Genomic DNA, 17,834 nt, shown 5'->3' with positions numbered 1-17,834 from the left:
GCTACCCTCTTGGCTAAAGTAAGATCCATGTAATCCCTTTTTAAATTTAATTAACCCCTTTTAATCACAAGCTTTGACATTAATATTATAATATTGCCTATGGTCCACATAATTGATGACACAAAACACCTCTTTAAGTGGACATATCCCACTAGATTCGCACCCTTTTGCTCTTAATGCCTATGAGAGTTTCATTTTTGATAAATATTTTACTTATTTTTATGATGGTGGTCACAAACCTAATTTTCATCAGGTCTAGGCTTCTAATTTTTCTTCTCTTGTGATTTTAGTCAAGATAATTTTAAATTGAATAAGATTTTCTTATACGTAAAAATCGCTTTTTTTTTTCTTCTGAAAAATAAATTTTGATAGAACTATGTGGTTGATGCTACTAACTATGCTTGACCCCGTGTTAGTTTTTTAATTGAAAAATATAAATTGACTCTGGCAAGTACAAGGTTTTGACATTTTACTCGGATAAATGACAACTAGCATATCGATAATAAGAAAATATTACCAAGATGTAAACATTACAGAAAAAAAAAATCTGGGTACCAAAATTTAGTCTACACCAGAATATATAGATGATACATTATTTGCTAACTTTATTTGATATCACGTTATAATTTAACAATTTTAACTTTAGTAAATAAAAACATAATTTAATTTTATTTAATAATAAATGAATAAATTTTAATATCATTCCATACATTTGTCAAAAATTTTACATAGTTCTTATTAATCAATCATTTTAATATAAGATACAAATTTCTTTCACATCAATTGATTACACGATATAATTCATTTAACTAAAATTCTAAATCAATGTAGAAATTAATATTCAAATTAAATTTATAAAAATATTCACATTCGATATGTTTAAGAGAACAAAAAAAAATAGCTTGATCGGAAATAAGCTTGCTTGAGCGAAAATTGGATAAAAATTAGATTGAGTTGTAGTGCCAGAGAAAAATTCCTTTGCTTGAACAAAAATATAGTTGATAGCAAGGTATTTTTGCTTGAGAAAAAATTTGGCCAAAAGAAAGGTTAGAATCTTTATTCTATTTTTCTTCCTTTAAGTGAAAATATCAGAAAAATCAATCTTAGCAACAAAATTAATGAAAGATAATCTCAAAAGCATTTTAAATCATCCAACTTTTATATAATTCGATCAAGTAATCAAAAACATGATTTACTCAAACATTATCTTTCACTCATTTTAAATAAATCTCGGTCCATTGACTTTAAATATACATCTTTAATCTCATATCATTTTCATAAATTATCATAACGAAAGATAGAAAAATTTAGTCTACTTATATAAATTGTATTAAAAACAAATTAAATGGTTGTTTATTAAACAAAACTCAATAACATTCAAGTTCAAGCATTCAAACAAATTTCTCAACCAACCACAACATATAAAATTCAAAATAGTATGACCACATCACGTTTAAAACCATATCATCTATCCTAAGGTTCTATATAAATAAAAAAAAAAAACACAAATAAATTTCCTTACCTACAATGCCTACATTCAAACAAAACTCTCGTATCCAAGTAGGTAAAAGTACTCAAAACTTAGGGACTAGAGCAACAAAACAAAAAAATTTCAGTAAATGCTACACTAAGTTGAGATGATCACTTTATTTGAAAATAGATATTCACTTTATAGAGTAAATAGAAACTCACTCTATTTGAAAATATGATAGGGTAGAAATTTTCTTTATTGCTAGGTGTAATTACATTATGAAAGTCACTACAAGAAAACTTCTAAATGGTGATCAATTTTAGTGACCAATAACTATTAGTAACTATAGTGACCAATTTAGATACCAATTTACAAAACTAAAAATTATTAGTTACTAAAATAGTTACTATTATGAATGAAAAATTATAATTGGTTACTAAATTGGTCTTTAAAATTAGCTACCAAAGAAAATTTGTCACTAAAAATTAGCTACCTAGATTTTGGTTACAAAATGAGTTAGTTTCTAAAATAGTCTCTAATGAATTAGTGACCAATTATAATTTTTTATTTATAATAGTGACTATTTTAGTAACCAGTAATTTTATATTTTGTAAATTGATATCTAAATTGATTACTATAGTGACTGACAAATTTTGGTGACTAAAATTGGCTATTAATAGGACATTTTCTTGTAGTGAGAGATGAGGAATGGAGAAAAAAAACTTAGACAAAAGGGAGAAAAAAAGATTGTAGAGAGATGGGGAAAAAAGAAAATAAGAAAGGTAAAGGGGGAGAGGGCATGATATTTATCACCAATAACAAAATCTTCCATCCTAAAAAATTAGCTTACCAAGAAACATATTATGATACAATGCTCTTATCTTTTTCCTCCATTTCTCATATGAAATTACCATATATGAGACTCCACAACATTTTCACCAAGTTGATATTCTAACAAAGGAGTTGTTGTTCTATTTGAGAATCTAAAATTCTAGTTGGTTCTATGTAAAGGGATAGATTTTTTTTTACTAGCATTGAAACACATTTTAGGATATAATTTTTTTATTTATAATAGTAAAATTTTAGTGACCAATTATAATTATTTATTCATAATAGTAAAAAATTTAGTAATCAATAATTTTAAGTTTTATAAATTGGTATCTAAATTAGTCACTATAATGACTAACTATTTTTGGTTTCTAAAATTGGTTTCTAATTGAAAATTTTCTTGTAATGTTTCGTTATATAAAGACATATTGATTCTCTAGTGCCTTCATATAGTTGAATTCTTCATCAATTATCATATGACTTTCATTCATTTAAATTCTAAACATATCTGAATTAATCTATAACACCCCTAGATGGGTGTCATAGGTTTTTGCGAGAACGATACAAATTTTAAAGGGAATAAAAGAATTTCGAGCTGGCTTACTTAGTTATCTAATGGTACCAAAATGGTCGTCTAATACTCTCGCAAGGATTGTCTAACACCTCTCATACTGGTTGAATAATGCTTATAATTTCCTAGTTCTAAGGATCATCTAATGGTTCACTTTGACATTTCTAATGATTGGTCAAACACATCGTTTAACGTGAAAAGAGGTAGAGTTGTCTAGTCCAAAATATTACTAGTCATGACGATAAAGTTGGTCTAATCACAATTCTTTCATAAAATTCAAGATATTATGATCACATCACCTTTACAATCGTGTCATCTATCTAAGGGTCCTAGCAAAAACACAAATAGTTTTCCTTACCTGCAATATCTATCTACAAACAAAACTCTTTAATCGAAATAAGCAAAGATTCTAAAAACATAGGGACCTAGAGTAATATAACAAAATTTCATACCAAGATTGATGACAAAATCAAATGAAAAAAAAGAAATTTATAAAATAAATAAAAACTATTTTTGTTTAAAAGTTTGATAGGATAAAAATATTTGTTGATTCTAAATCACTCCAAAACGAGATCAAATCCTAAAAGAGATGAAATAAATAAATAAATAAATAAACCTAAAAAGAGAACTTGGCACAAAATAAATAAATATATATATATATATATATATATATATATATATATATATATATATATATATTATGTTAGAACTACATTAAGTATATTAATCGTTATTAAACTTCTAATGTATAACAAAATAAATAAATAAATAAATATATTATATATATATATATATATATATATATATATATATATATATAATCGAAAAAGTTAGTTATTCTTATATTTATACTCATTCATTGCAGATATTTTTCATTAAACGGGAATAAATTTAAATAATATTCTCAGATATATATTTATTTGTCATCCTAATTATAGAGGTTTGTTGATTATAGAAATACCTCATGAAATATTTCTTGTATATATACAATAACAATGTTTAAAATGTATTTTTTACTGGATTTCGAAATCCGATTATGTGTGGATGTTTTCTCACTATATTTCAAAATTCAGTTTTTATCGGATTGTGAAATCCAGTTTTTGTCATTGTTTATCCGATTTCGAAATTCAGTACGGAGGTGTACACTAGATTCTAAATTTCGGCAACTACATCCCCAAAAGAATTAACTGGATTTCTTGTTTCTCTTTAGATCACATCCCAGATTTTTTTGATATGGTTAGTTCTATCGGATTATGTTATCCGGTTTGTTATTATTAAGAAGATCAAATGAAAAAGGAAAAGTTTGGAGGTGCATGAAGAGAAACGTGGGTTGCAGAAAGAAGCGTCCTCATCCTACAAGATCTTCTACGCAAAGTTGCAAAGTTGATTGCATTATTCCTGCACCCCAATAATTAATAACTGTACCCTAATAATAAGAAAATACTCAAACACCCTTTATTATTGTTGACACTACCATCGCTCTCATTATTACCATTGCTGCGAGGAAGAAAAAGAGAGAAGAAACTCTACAAGGAAAGAAGAAGATGGAAAATGTGTGAAACAAACTCGTTTTGAAAAAAAAATTCTAGAATGTATTTAATGTGGTCCGAAATGCTTTTTTTTGGAATACATTTGATGTATTGGTATTCCGGAAAATTTATTCTAGAAGATATAACGTGCGTTTTGAAAATTTCATTCCAAAAAACTTGTTCTAAAATATATTTCATGCATTTCGGAAACTCTATTACAAAATTCTCGTTCCAAAACTTTTGTTTCAAAAATCTTGTTACCAAACATATAAATTCAAAGTTACTTTGTACAGAAAATCAAATGGTCATTTTCAGAATTTGAGGTGATGCGCATAGAAAGTGTGGGAGTGGAGGTAGTAAAAGCCTACACATTAGCCAATGTTACTAACTACTTTATCTCTCATCTCATTCTAAAAATTATGTTTAAATACTTTACATTGAAATACATAATTTGTACTTTTAAATATTAAATTATAATTTTAAATCATAATATCTACTTTAAAAATATTAAAGACTCTTTCATTTTTTAATTGATATTTTGAAAATATTATATTTTAATTTAAAAATATAATTCCTAGTTTTCAATGTATCTTCCAACTTTAAAATATAAACTTACACATTCTAATTACACCCAATTTCAATTAATAGAAAAAATACAGAATGTAATAAAGAAATATACTCACTACACATAGAAATATTGAGGTATAGTTGTTTAAAATTTAATCTTATTTTGAAATATTAAACCCTATTTCACATTTATATCCGTATTTTGAAAATAATAATATACGATACAATATATATATATATATATATATATATATATATATATATATATATATATTAATTTTAATAGGGTTATATTTTGTATTTTTGGAAATTTTAACTCTTATTATGTGTCTTATCATTCTCCGAGTAGAGTCAATGATTTACCAATTTTCAACCAATCCTTTGTACTCAGTATTATTTGGTAGGATGACTCAAAGAGAGAAATGGAGAGAAATTGGAAGCTATGATTGACTACAATTCAAAGAGAGATGGAGATTTGCTATATGGACTGTGCTTTCGGGATACAAAAAATGAGAAGGGATTGTGAAAAAAGGAAGGAAATGAACATTACTGCAGTTCAATAAAAAACCCCACGAGTTTCTAAACAAACACTTCACACTTACTAGGGTTTGAAATTCCTCTATTATGTGTATTTACTAGAAGTTACTGTAACCTTTATTAATAAACCCCATTAAAATTAACATTTAGTATAATTCTTAATTTAAAAAAAAAATTAAACTTGCATTTTCTAATTGACTTTATTTAAGGGTAAAAGTATTAAATTTATATTTTCTATTTTAACGTAACAATCCTAATCTAAAACTTTAATGGCGAAAACAGAATTAAGTCAAACAATGAAAATAAATTTGTACCATAACTCTCACTACAACAAAAATAATTTTTACTAGAGGTTATTTATGGCATTTCTGGGGGTTTTAAATCCGTTAAAAGAGTTTTCGGCAGTTTGTTTTTCTCCTAGAAAAACCAGCATTGTTAACGGATTACCAACGATTTTCACTAACCCCTGGCAATTATCGACGATTTTAAATTTCCTGGTAATTAACGGCGATTTCAAAACCCCTGGTAATTACCGACGGTTTCAAAACCCTGGTAATTATCGGCGGTATCAAACCCCGGGTAATCCTTGGTATTTATCTGAGGTTTTAAAACCCCTAGTAACTACCGGCGGTTTTAGAACCCTTGGTATTCACTGCGGTTTTGTAACCCTAGTACCTATTTCTTATATGTAGTTTTAAATCCTTTATACTGTATAATAGTACTAAAAGTTCATTTTTTACCCCTACAATGCAATTCATTATTTATTGATGTTTTTACTTTTCAAATTCCCTTAATTTTATTTATTATACTTTTTGAGTGCATATAATTCATAAAACATATGATATGAAAAAATTCTAACATTTATATATTTGTTTATAACTAGATATATTCATAAAAACAAGGAACGTAGTCTATAAGTTCAAAGTAAATAATAAAGTTCAAACATTCAAACTAGTAAAATATTACAATATCTTTGTTATATTTGTTATAAAGTCAAATAAAATGAAAGTCTAATAAGATTCTTCTGTATCAATCTTTATCTGAGTCATTTGCTTCTCCATTGGGAACACTCCCCTGATCAAATATCTAACATTAAAAATAATAATAATTGGTAACATTCTTCACAATATAAAAAATATATTAATATACTTAAAATTTAAATATTACCGATGATGAATGAAACACAGGAAAGTCATGAGGCAATTCTCCTTGATAGTTTTGTACAAAGAAAGTCATCATTGCCTTCATTTCATTGACTTGCGATGTTAACGAAGAAACCTATTTGAGAACATAACTAATCAAATTAATCAAACTGCATGCATTTTACAACATGCCTAACAATAATACAAACTTAAATCAAACTCAAAATCGTCAACAATGAAACATATTACATCATGTTCATATCTTCTTTTGTTTGTAATGCGTGATCCAATACATCATGTACATATCAAAATTAAATAAGCTCTAGTGCGCCTGTATGCTTTTTGTGAGAGATAATGAACCATATATTATTTTCAATCACTGTGCAGAGGGTTGAAATTTCAAATTTATTTAACATTCACATTAAGTATGCACAAAGGAGAGAGAACTAACAATGATAGGTGCACTCACTAACCACTCTTCACATTCACAATGTGATACATACACACAAATGAGGATAATGATGTCTTAATAATGATAGCAATAACAACACTGACAGCAATAGCAATTTAAGGTGATTTAACAGCAATAGAAAGCATGCCTTTCACCACGTTTTTGGTAACCATGTGGGATGCTACTATGCAGCTTAAAAGTGGGGTCTTGTATTCCCAATATAACAACAAAAAAGACTATATTCATGGCAATAAAATACCATTATACAGAAGAGATAAACTAAAAAAAGCAATAATTGAAAATAAGAAATTATTAACCTGATTTTGTAACTATGTATAAGAACGACAACTCGAAGACGCCCCACTCTATGAATATGCATTGAAGCCAAACACTTTAGATGGACAAGGTCCCAAACCTAAACCCCTAACACTTCCGCAATGTTCTTAACTTCTGAAAGCAAAAGCTAAAGAATCAGTGCTAGATACATCTTATTAGAATCAAACTTACACCAATTTCCCTTACTTCATCACTAACAAATGTTCCATTAGCATGCTTGTGGGTGGCTATCATTGTATTGATGATACCCAAATGCATCATTAATCATGTCATACATTGGATTATTCGTGGGAATTACTTCATCATTTTCTTGTGGCATTACATGTATTTCATCTGGCACATTTGCTCCTCTTCTCTCCCCATGTAGAAGCCACACTGTATATCCTTTTGGAAAAGGTTTGATAATCAAGTGTTCATACACTATTTGACGACACTGCCACTTGTTAAAGTTACATTTCGGACATGGACATACTATTTCCCCCCTAACACTACTATTAGCAAATGAAAAGTCCAAAAATGTGTTTAATCCTTCCATATATTGAGGTGTATTTCTAGGCATCTCTATCCAAGATTTGTCCATTTAGAATAGGGTCTGTTTAAGTCAAGAAATTGATATGTCATTTCAAGACAACAATAACATACACGCAATTTTCTTTTCTGTCATGCATGTAATGCGGACACATTAAACTATTAATCTTATATCACACAAGGTGATAACACAAACTCTCGTTTCAGATTATCAACGTTATGAGTAGTAGATATTCAAAGCAAACAAAAACACATGCATTTAGTAAATTGTTAAAATATGTTACTTACTCAAGCCTTGCCTTCTCCTTTGACAAATTTTCCAAACTAGAGTTCTTCCTTAGTCAAAGAAAACTAACTAAACTTCAAAAATAAGTGCTGCTCTACAAGGAAAACAAAAGTGTTAAAGCAAAAAAATAGTAAAAACTTAATAATAAGAGCAAAATTAAAATTAACTGAAAAGAAAAAGTGATTACTAATATTGGTGCTTTTTTTATATTCTAATTGAACTTCTATATCTCATGATGGCTTATAAAACATCTTGTGTACTTTTGACAATAAATAATATTGTCTATTTGGAACAATCACGTCAAACTGTGACTAGTACCCAAAGTAAGTTCCTAAGAATGAAAGTTCAGTCACTAATAAATACATTTAATTACCAAATCTTTCTTTTAATAGAATTTTCTTAGACATGTATTTTCACACAACTACACTCTACATCCAAAAATAAGAATGACACTAGAAACCAGTTACAATCACATAACATACTAAAAGTTTCATACAATACTTTCCGCTATTAATAGCAACAAAATACTAACCAAACTCTAATATCATTATTAGGTGTCAACATAACAACACGAGAACTTACTACTTTTTATTGGTATTATATATGGGTTAAGACATCTAATGTCACATTCTTTAATTTATATTTTGGTTATTACTAATAAAAAAAATGGAACTTATTACTAAAATAGTAACACCCTCTATTGAAAGTAGAAAACAGTAACTACTAAAAAAATCTTCAAAGAGAAATTACCCTGATTCTTCTCTCAAGCACTAAAATGTTATAAAAGAAGAAAAAAAAGCTCACTTTGGTTTATCTTTCCAAAAAACAATATATTTATTCTAATAGTAAGAAAAGTACTGGAAAAAAAAAGTCATTTTGGTTTATATTAATTTAAGACTTCTTTTCGATGTTATTTTTCTTTATATGATTGTAACCACTAAATAAAGTAAACTTTTCTAACTCTGTTCTAAAAATAAATCTTCCAAAGTAAAAGTTTAATTGAAAAAAGCTAAATTAAAACACTGAATGTGCATAAATGTGCAAAGGGGCACTGCTTGGTTGGTTTGCATAAACTAATAAATAATACATCATTTTATATCCTTTTCCCCTTTCTCTACATAAAAAAACAAATAAATAAAGTCACTCACTTATCAATTCTTTTTCAATAATGCCCTTCTAACATGTGATGCTGTTGCTATTACCGTAAGGACTATGCTACTTCTGCATTTAATCACTTTAAAGTGTATGCATCATTTGCAAGATATTTTTTATTTTATAAAATATTTATAACATAATTTATTCTCATATTTTCCACTTTTATCCTGATTTCACAAACTAACCACCCAAATAATTAGTACACCGTTTAATAAAATAGATATCATGTGTAACCATTCATATAGTCAATCTCGTTGAATAGGGAGCATTAGAATTTGATGAAGGAGCATTAGAATTTGATGAATGTGCGTGAAAAATTACAACCTCCAGTTTAGAATGCTACGTCCAAATAAACAGAAAAACATAGGGTTACTTTTTGAAGGTGGAAACATCCAATGAAATATAACCTTTGTTCTGGCTCAAAGGAACTCAATGCAAGAACTAACACAGTCAATCACTTCCAAGAGGAACAACAATCAGAATTGTACCACTCCATATTTTGCCATTGTAGCGCAACTACTCTTAAAATCAGAATTGCTTCATTCACCAATTACTCCATTTCACCTGAAATTGAACCATAAATGTTATGGCAACTATGAACACGCAAAGCATGAAGAAACCACAATCAATCAAACTCGCAACGGAGATGCAAAGCCACTGAACGAGCAACGGAGATGCACTATAGATTTCAAAAAATGCAGCACCTATAATTGGATTCCTTAACAGAAACAAACATCAAAGATTTCAAACTTAGAATTTAACAACAAATCGATAAAATTTGAAAACCTAAAGAAAAGAAAGGGAAAACCATTACCATTTGGAAACAAGGTGAAAATTCGAATGAAATCGTGAGCTGCAACGCGGATGAAAATGGTTTTACTGAGATTGAGATTGAGAGTGAGATTGAGATTGAGAGTGAGCTACAACTGTAGAACGAAAGCAAGGTGAAGTTTGAGGAAAGTGGGTTTGGGTGAGTTTTTCGAACGTTGATATTATGTCTGTTTTGTCTATTTTCAAACGTTGTTTTGTCAAAGGTGAAAAAAAATATATAAAAAGGATCTGTAAAAAAATATGTGGAGGGAAGAAAAGTTTTCCTGGGGTTCTTCATAAAACCCCTAGTACTTATCATAGGTTCAAAAAACCTCTACTATGTGTATAAATTATTGGAGGTTTGATAACCTCTATTAATAAATCTCCATTAAAATTAATCTTTTTTTTAGTGTCTAATGTTGAGTTTACAATTCATGTAATGGTGATATTGTTCACATATTAATTCCTAAAACATATATATGCATGGAAAATTATCAACTTCTCTTCAAAGTATTGTAGCATAATCAATTTTATGTAGGCACATAATCAATTATGCACATAATTGATTATGTCTTTGTTTTGATCGTTTCAATAAAACCAACATATGCACATTTATGCATCCACGTAATAATCAGAGTCAACTTAAAGTCAAACTTAAGGTCAAAATAGATAAAGTCCTTGTTGTAAGTCCCTTAAAAAAAGCCTTCAAAATAATTATTAATTAGTACTAATATACTTATATTAAACTGACAGTAAAATTATGTTTGAAAATAAGAAATTTCTTAATACTAATTAAATATACTTTATATGGTTGTTGTTAAAATTTAGTACTTTGTAATATACATAACTCTTGTCCTAAAATAACATCTTTCTTTGGTATGTTACATTGTATATATAATATATATTTTATTTTCTTCTACAAAAGGATAAACATTTTTACAAGACCATATATATAGTTCATAACTCTCAAATTGTTGTCGAAAACACGCTAAAAAAGCCATATTAAAAGTGTGAAAGTTGTAAAATTTCAAACCTCACAAATAAGAGATGCTTTATTTGAATTAGCTGAAGCTACTGATGATCCTAAAATAAAAAAGTGAAGTTGAATGTTTAATAACTTATGAGTTAAAAAACTTTGAATTTTTGTTAGGCATGAATATTTTGTATGAAAATTTACTTGCAAATAACTTATTTAGTAAGAATTTACAATCGAAGGATATGTGCATTGACAAAACTATTGAACAATTAAGAGATCTTCTTTTATTTTTGAAAAGTACATAGAAAAAATAAAGTCACCATACTATATATTTTTGAGAGAAAAATGCTTAAACCTTGAAATTTTTTTGAAACATAATTTGTTGGATCTTGATAGATTGAATTTATTTTTAGAATTAAATATCTTAAAGGAAATTATAAGATTGAAAAATGATAAACCAATTAACATTCTTAATTATATAAAAAGAATATATTTTTTTCAAATGCATATATAAGTTATAGAATAATGTTAATAATTCTAGTATCAATTGCTTTAGCCGAAAGAAAATTTTTAAAGCTAAACATAATAAAAATTTATTTAAGATCAACAATGTCTCAACAAAGATTAAACAAATTTATCATATTATCTATTAAAAAAATGTTAAATAAAATTAATTACGATAATTTAATATATTTTTGCATTACAAAATATTTGAAAATAAATTTTAAATAAAATTATGGTACATTTTAACATCAACGCATATAACATCAACGAGTTCAAATTTCGAACATTAGCTCGAGAAGAAGGATTAAGAACACAAAACAGTGGTGTTTTCTTAATGTCTAACACATCATGTGTTTCAAGTAGTAATGATGGAAACATAAGGCAAGCTGACTTACCGTATTATGGGAAGTTGGAAGATATCATTCAGATAAATTATTATGGTCAATTTTGTGTTACTCTTTTCAAATATAAATGGGCTGATACGACACGAGATAAAGGGTATAAAAAGGATCAATGGAATTTTAATTGTGTTAATTTTGATAGATTGATTCATATTGGGGACCATGAAGAACATGAACCCTACATTGAAGCATCTCAAGCACAAATGGTGTATTATGTAGATGATATGGTCAATGAAGGATGGAGCATTGTTGTTCATATAAAACCAAGAGATTTATATGATATGGGAGAAGAAGTGGAAGAAAATGTATATGAAAATGAGCCATATGAAGAACAAGAGCTTGAACATTTTTCTAGCCTCAACGATGAATATGTGCAGTTGGCAACTAATCATCTAACTAATGATATGGGTGATTGAAGTTAGATCTCAAACATAGAAATAATTTCAGGTTTGCTTGAATAAATTATTTACTATTGTACTTTATTAAAATTAAATATTTAACAATAGTTAAAGTTACATTAATTTTAGTTTTTTTAAATTATTGGGACTATTATTTAATTATTAAATGAATTGTCATTGTCCTCTAATTAGATTAGTTTCTTTATTAATATTTTATTTCATGATTATGTAGTCATGCCAAAGTTGAAGCGTTTTAGAAATCCACACAAGTCAGCACCTCAACCACAACCTGTTACATCTCCAACACGTGATCCAACTTATTGTGAACCAACTTTTAAGCACCCAAATATTGATGTACTTGATGTCCACAATATGCCAACTTCTAATGTTCCAGATATTGGTAACATTACTCCAAATATGTCAACTACTAATGTTTCAGAAGATAATGAAACACCTACACTTTATGTTGGACGTGAATCTGCACATTGTTGGACTATAGAAACAATAGGTATATACATATTTTATTTTATTATAATTATCATATGATATATTTTATAACTTTGTTTGGTTATGTTATTTTATTATCAAAGACACAGAAGGAGTTATTCAAAAGATTAAGGTCAAAGTTAAAGGTGTGAATAACCTGTCAAGGGAGCTACACATCATTGTGAATTTTGACGAGCAAGGCTCTGCAATTGGTGAAGGGCAATCCTTGCTAGCTAGATTTCTAGGAAGCTTGGCAGCTGATTGCAAGTTGTTTCCTATTGATTATGATAGGTGGTATGGACCGTTAGGTGTCCCTAAAATTTATTTTAATGATTGCTTTGAAACACTTTTAAAGGTATAATAGTTATGAAAGTATTTAATAGTTGTTTCTTATGTTTTTAATATTTGTAGCTAAATTTAACATTGATCTATTTGTCTTATTTTTGAAGCCTAAGTTTTATTTTAAAATTTGTGAGGCTAATGCACAATGATATTGCAAAATGAGTTTGGGGAGGAAATGGGCTGCAAATAGACAAAGCTTGTGGAATGAATTCAATGATCCAACCAAAACTAGAGATGAAATATAAGTAATGTGCCACTACGAATATATAAAGATCAGTGGGCTCGTTTTGTTCATTATCGTCATAAGCCATCTACATTGGTAAAACCTGAAAACTTTGATTATTTGAATTTTTATAAGTAGTTATTTGATTATTATTATTAAATTTGTGTTGTTTTGTGAATAGGCACTTTGCAGGAGAAATAAAGAAATTTGAAAAAAACAAGTAATTCCACACACAGGTGGCTCTAAAGCAAATTCTACTAGAAGGAATGAGATGGTAATGTCACTATATAATTGTATATGTTGTTTATAAAAGCCTAATGTTATACTAATTAACCTTTTCTATTTTAGTTATTGAAAACCGGAAAGCTGCCAAGTCGTGGAAAATTATATACTGAAACACATAAAAGGAAAGATGGATCATTTGTAAATGATGCAAACTCAAACTATAATTGTAAGGCTTTAGTATTTAAGAAATATTGTTTTCAAGTGTTATGATTTTAGTATTCAAATTTTTATAATTGATGTTATAATTATTACATGTTCTAGGAACAAATTGAATTAGGCTTGACTCAAAGCACTGTTGATGAATCTGAAGTATCTCCTTATGATGCACTTGGTAGAGTGTTGGGGCCAGAGCACTCTAGTAGAGTGCGAGGCATGGGTTTGGGAGTTGTTCCTAGTAACACATTCAAGAATTTAAGGCTTCATTCTTCAAATTTTATCTCTTCTTCATCTAGTTCTATTTCATGTCCCTCCTCTAACCAATGGCAAGCAAAGTATAACAATCTAGAATTAACATTTAAGGTTTACATGATAATGAAGGAAGGAAGTATTCCTGAAGAATTGGCTGGTTTTTTCACTTCAGAAATAGTAAGTATAAATGATCAAAAGATGATCAAAATGTTATTTACTATCTTGAAAAATATATATCCAGGTTTTTTGAGTTATTTACTCTTGTATCCAGATTTTTGGTAGCTAACAAAAAGGTGTATTATTGTTAGTTTGGAAAGCAAACTATTATATCTAAATTTTGTGTTACATTTTCTTATTCACTTGTATATTTGTGATTTTAATTCTATATACTAATTACTTTTTGTGTTTTCTTTTTGTAGCCAAATGACGTTTCAAGTGTTCCAAATACTCCGGTGGAAGGAAGAGAATCGTCAGTTGCTAGCAACCCTTAGTTTATTTTTCTGTATTTATTTTTAGATACAATATCACTTATATATATATATATATATATATATATATATATATATATATGTTTGAATAGGCAACCACTACTTTAGTTTGATATTTATATTTTTAATGCTTGGTACAAATATCTACCTTCTTCTACATTATTATCATTATGGATAATTCTATTTGAATTTTTGAAAAATATTTGAGTTGTGAATGTTTAAGTATGTTATGCACTTTTTATTTATAGTGAGTCTTATTTATCCATATTGTATTTTATATATTTCATGCAAAAAAATCTCATTTGTCTATACAAAATTAAATTGAATTTTTTTTTCATAAAAAATAAGTTTTTATTTTTATTATTATAAATGGTTAAATTATGAATCTTTCAAGATTTTTCAAACAAATAAAATAATATTACTTTATAATAAAATTCTCCACTAAAAACACAGGTTTAAAATAAGGTTAAATATGTTTTTGGTCTCTCAAGTTTCAGCGAAAATTGGAATTAGTCCCTCTTCAAAATTTTTGATCAATTTAGTCCTTCATCTTTCAAAATGCGTGAATTTAGTCCTTTTAACCAAATTTTGTTAAGTTTTTTTTACGTTTCAAGTGCATTTCATGATAGTATTTAAATTATTTATACTGTTTGACACATTTTTGTTTCAATGTTAACTTAAATACTATCATGAAATGCGTTTGAAACGTCAAAAAAACTTAACAAAATTTGATTAAAAGGACTAAATTCACGCATTTTAAAAGATGAAGGACTAAATTGGTATAAAGTTTTGATGAGGGACTAATTCCAAAATTTACTAAAACTTGAGGGACCAAAAACATATTTAACCCTTAAAATAATGATCACATAGATTTAATGTATCTCACAAAAATCTCTATGTAGGTTTAAAAAGTTTATTCAAAACTCATTTTATAATTTGTACATGTAATAGAGGTTTAAAACCTCCTCAATATAACCTTTGTAGTATGTTATTGGTACCAGAGGTTTTAAAAATCTCCGCTAATTGCTTGTGACGAGTCTAACTATAAAGGTTTTTAAAACTTCCGCAGCTTAATTAGTAGAGGTCGAAAACCTCCATTAAACAACAAAAAAAATCTCCACTATTTACTTATTTTTTTGTAGTGACCAACATCTGGTAAATAAGGGAGAGTAACCTCCCATAAGAAGCACCACACAGTCTACAAATAACCACCACAACAAGAGAAAAAGAGAAAGTTGTGTTTTAACATTACTATGCATAACAATTTAGTACAATTATATCACTTTCAATCCAAGAAAATTGAAGAAATAAGTTTTGTTAGGGTAATTATCATCCTAAATTGTGTCTAAGATACACAGTGTGAGAATAGTAATAACCTTACCACTTTCTTACCATTTTCACTTAAATAAGTAGAACCAAACCCACACAAAAATCTATTACAAGTTGCCTTTTCTTTCTATGCCTATAGTAAATTGGTATATATATACAAAAACTTAATAAATTCACTTCAAAACTTATCATATCATATTTTTATTCTAACATGTGTTAGACAAAAAAAATTCAAGGTTTGAAGTCGCTCACATTGTGAAGAAAAAAAAATACATTTTAAAAAAAATAATTCTAGATTGTAGTAGTTAATTATGTTAGAATATAGAATACAAGTTTAATAGTATTTTTTATTTTATAGTAATGATTTAATATTTTTATTATTTGCTTTTTATTTAATATGATTTTTATAATTTTTAAACAGACTTTAAGTGATTTTTTTTATTAGATCAACATTAATGTTATTTTTCTTATTTTATCTCTGAAATTGAACAATAAAAACTTTAATTTATTTTTGAAATTGGATAATAAACATTTAAAAAGAATAAACGATTATATTAGCCAATATTAAAATGTAACACCCCATTTAATTAATAAACATAATTAAAGGAAACGTCACACTAATATAATATAACATCGCGCAGTCCTAGAGTATAAACTTAACTCCTTACAATTATCCAAGGCACACCACGATGCCAAAACTAAACCAGATACAAAGTACAACAGAACTAAAATACGAAATTAAAAGATAGACTAGTACATGGGCCATAACCCAAAAAGAAAGCCCAAAGTAGTAAAATCCAGCCCAGATGGTTAAGCAACGGAACCATCACCTCCCTGTTGACCACGGGTGTTCCTCGCATCTGCTCACATCAACAAGTTGATGATCATCGCAACAGAGAGAACCACACATACAAAACACACAACAAACAACAGAAGGGTAAGCTAGAGCCAAAAGTGATTTTATCATGTAATCAGGTATACTTTCACAGTCAACTACTCATACATCACCCAAGCATGTTATGAACTTCTAATCAATACACTACGACTCGACTCGACTCATCCAGATACATATAATCTAGTCGGATTCAGCGGATGCTTGCACTTGTAGTGGATATCTCTGCTCACCCCCGAGTTGCTCACCCCCGAGTTATGTGTTACAAGTTGTTACAATGTTTCCAATCCCCCCCACACAAGGTTAGCCCTTAATGAGTTTCAGGCCTCCTACTACTCTCACCACAAGAGTCAGTCTGCTCTAAGTGAGATTAACTGACTCCTTAGAGTATCAGGATGCATCCTTACCTTGAATCCTTACCAAATTATATAGATGGGGCACCACTATGAACTCCCACTAACAAGGGCTATGGAATTACGTCCCGACCACTGAAGCACGATCCTGAAATCTCATCTAAAGATTTCAGGGAATTATGTACTGACCACACACTATACATATTCAATCAATCGCGTAATATTCATCATACACATCAATTTCATATCAACCCTTTGTAACCATCCTTCATTCTTATTCCATGTTGAGTCAATAAAAACTCATCCTTCCCAAATCCACAATACAGAATTTTACCTCATGCCAATACCATGTCAAGGTCATCATTCCTTATCCATGAATCCCTCTATATTTCATATCAACTCCATAACCATCTCATCATATTAAATCCATGAACCAATCTCATATATACACATCATGCATCTCATGCTTTTAAATAGACCAAATCATCCAAAATATATTAAATATACAAGAACAACAGAGAAAATGAAACCTAGTGCA

Source organism: Vigna unguiculata, chromosome 11, assembly GCF_004118075.2.
Source record: "Vigna unguiculata cultivar IT97K-499-35 chromosome 11, ASM411807v1, whole genome shotgun sequence".
Taxonomy (NCBI): domain Eukaryota; kingdom Viridiplantae; phylum Streptophyta; class Magnoliopsida; order Fabales; family Fabaceae; genus Vigna; species Vigna unguiculata.
This window is presented reverse-complemented; position numbering follows the sequence as displayed.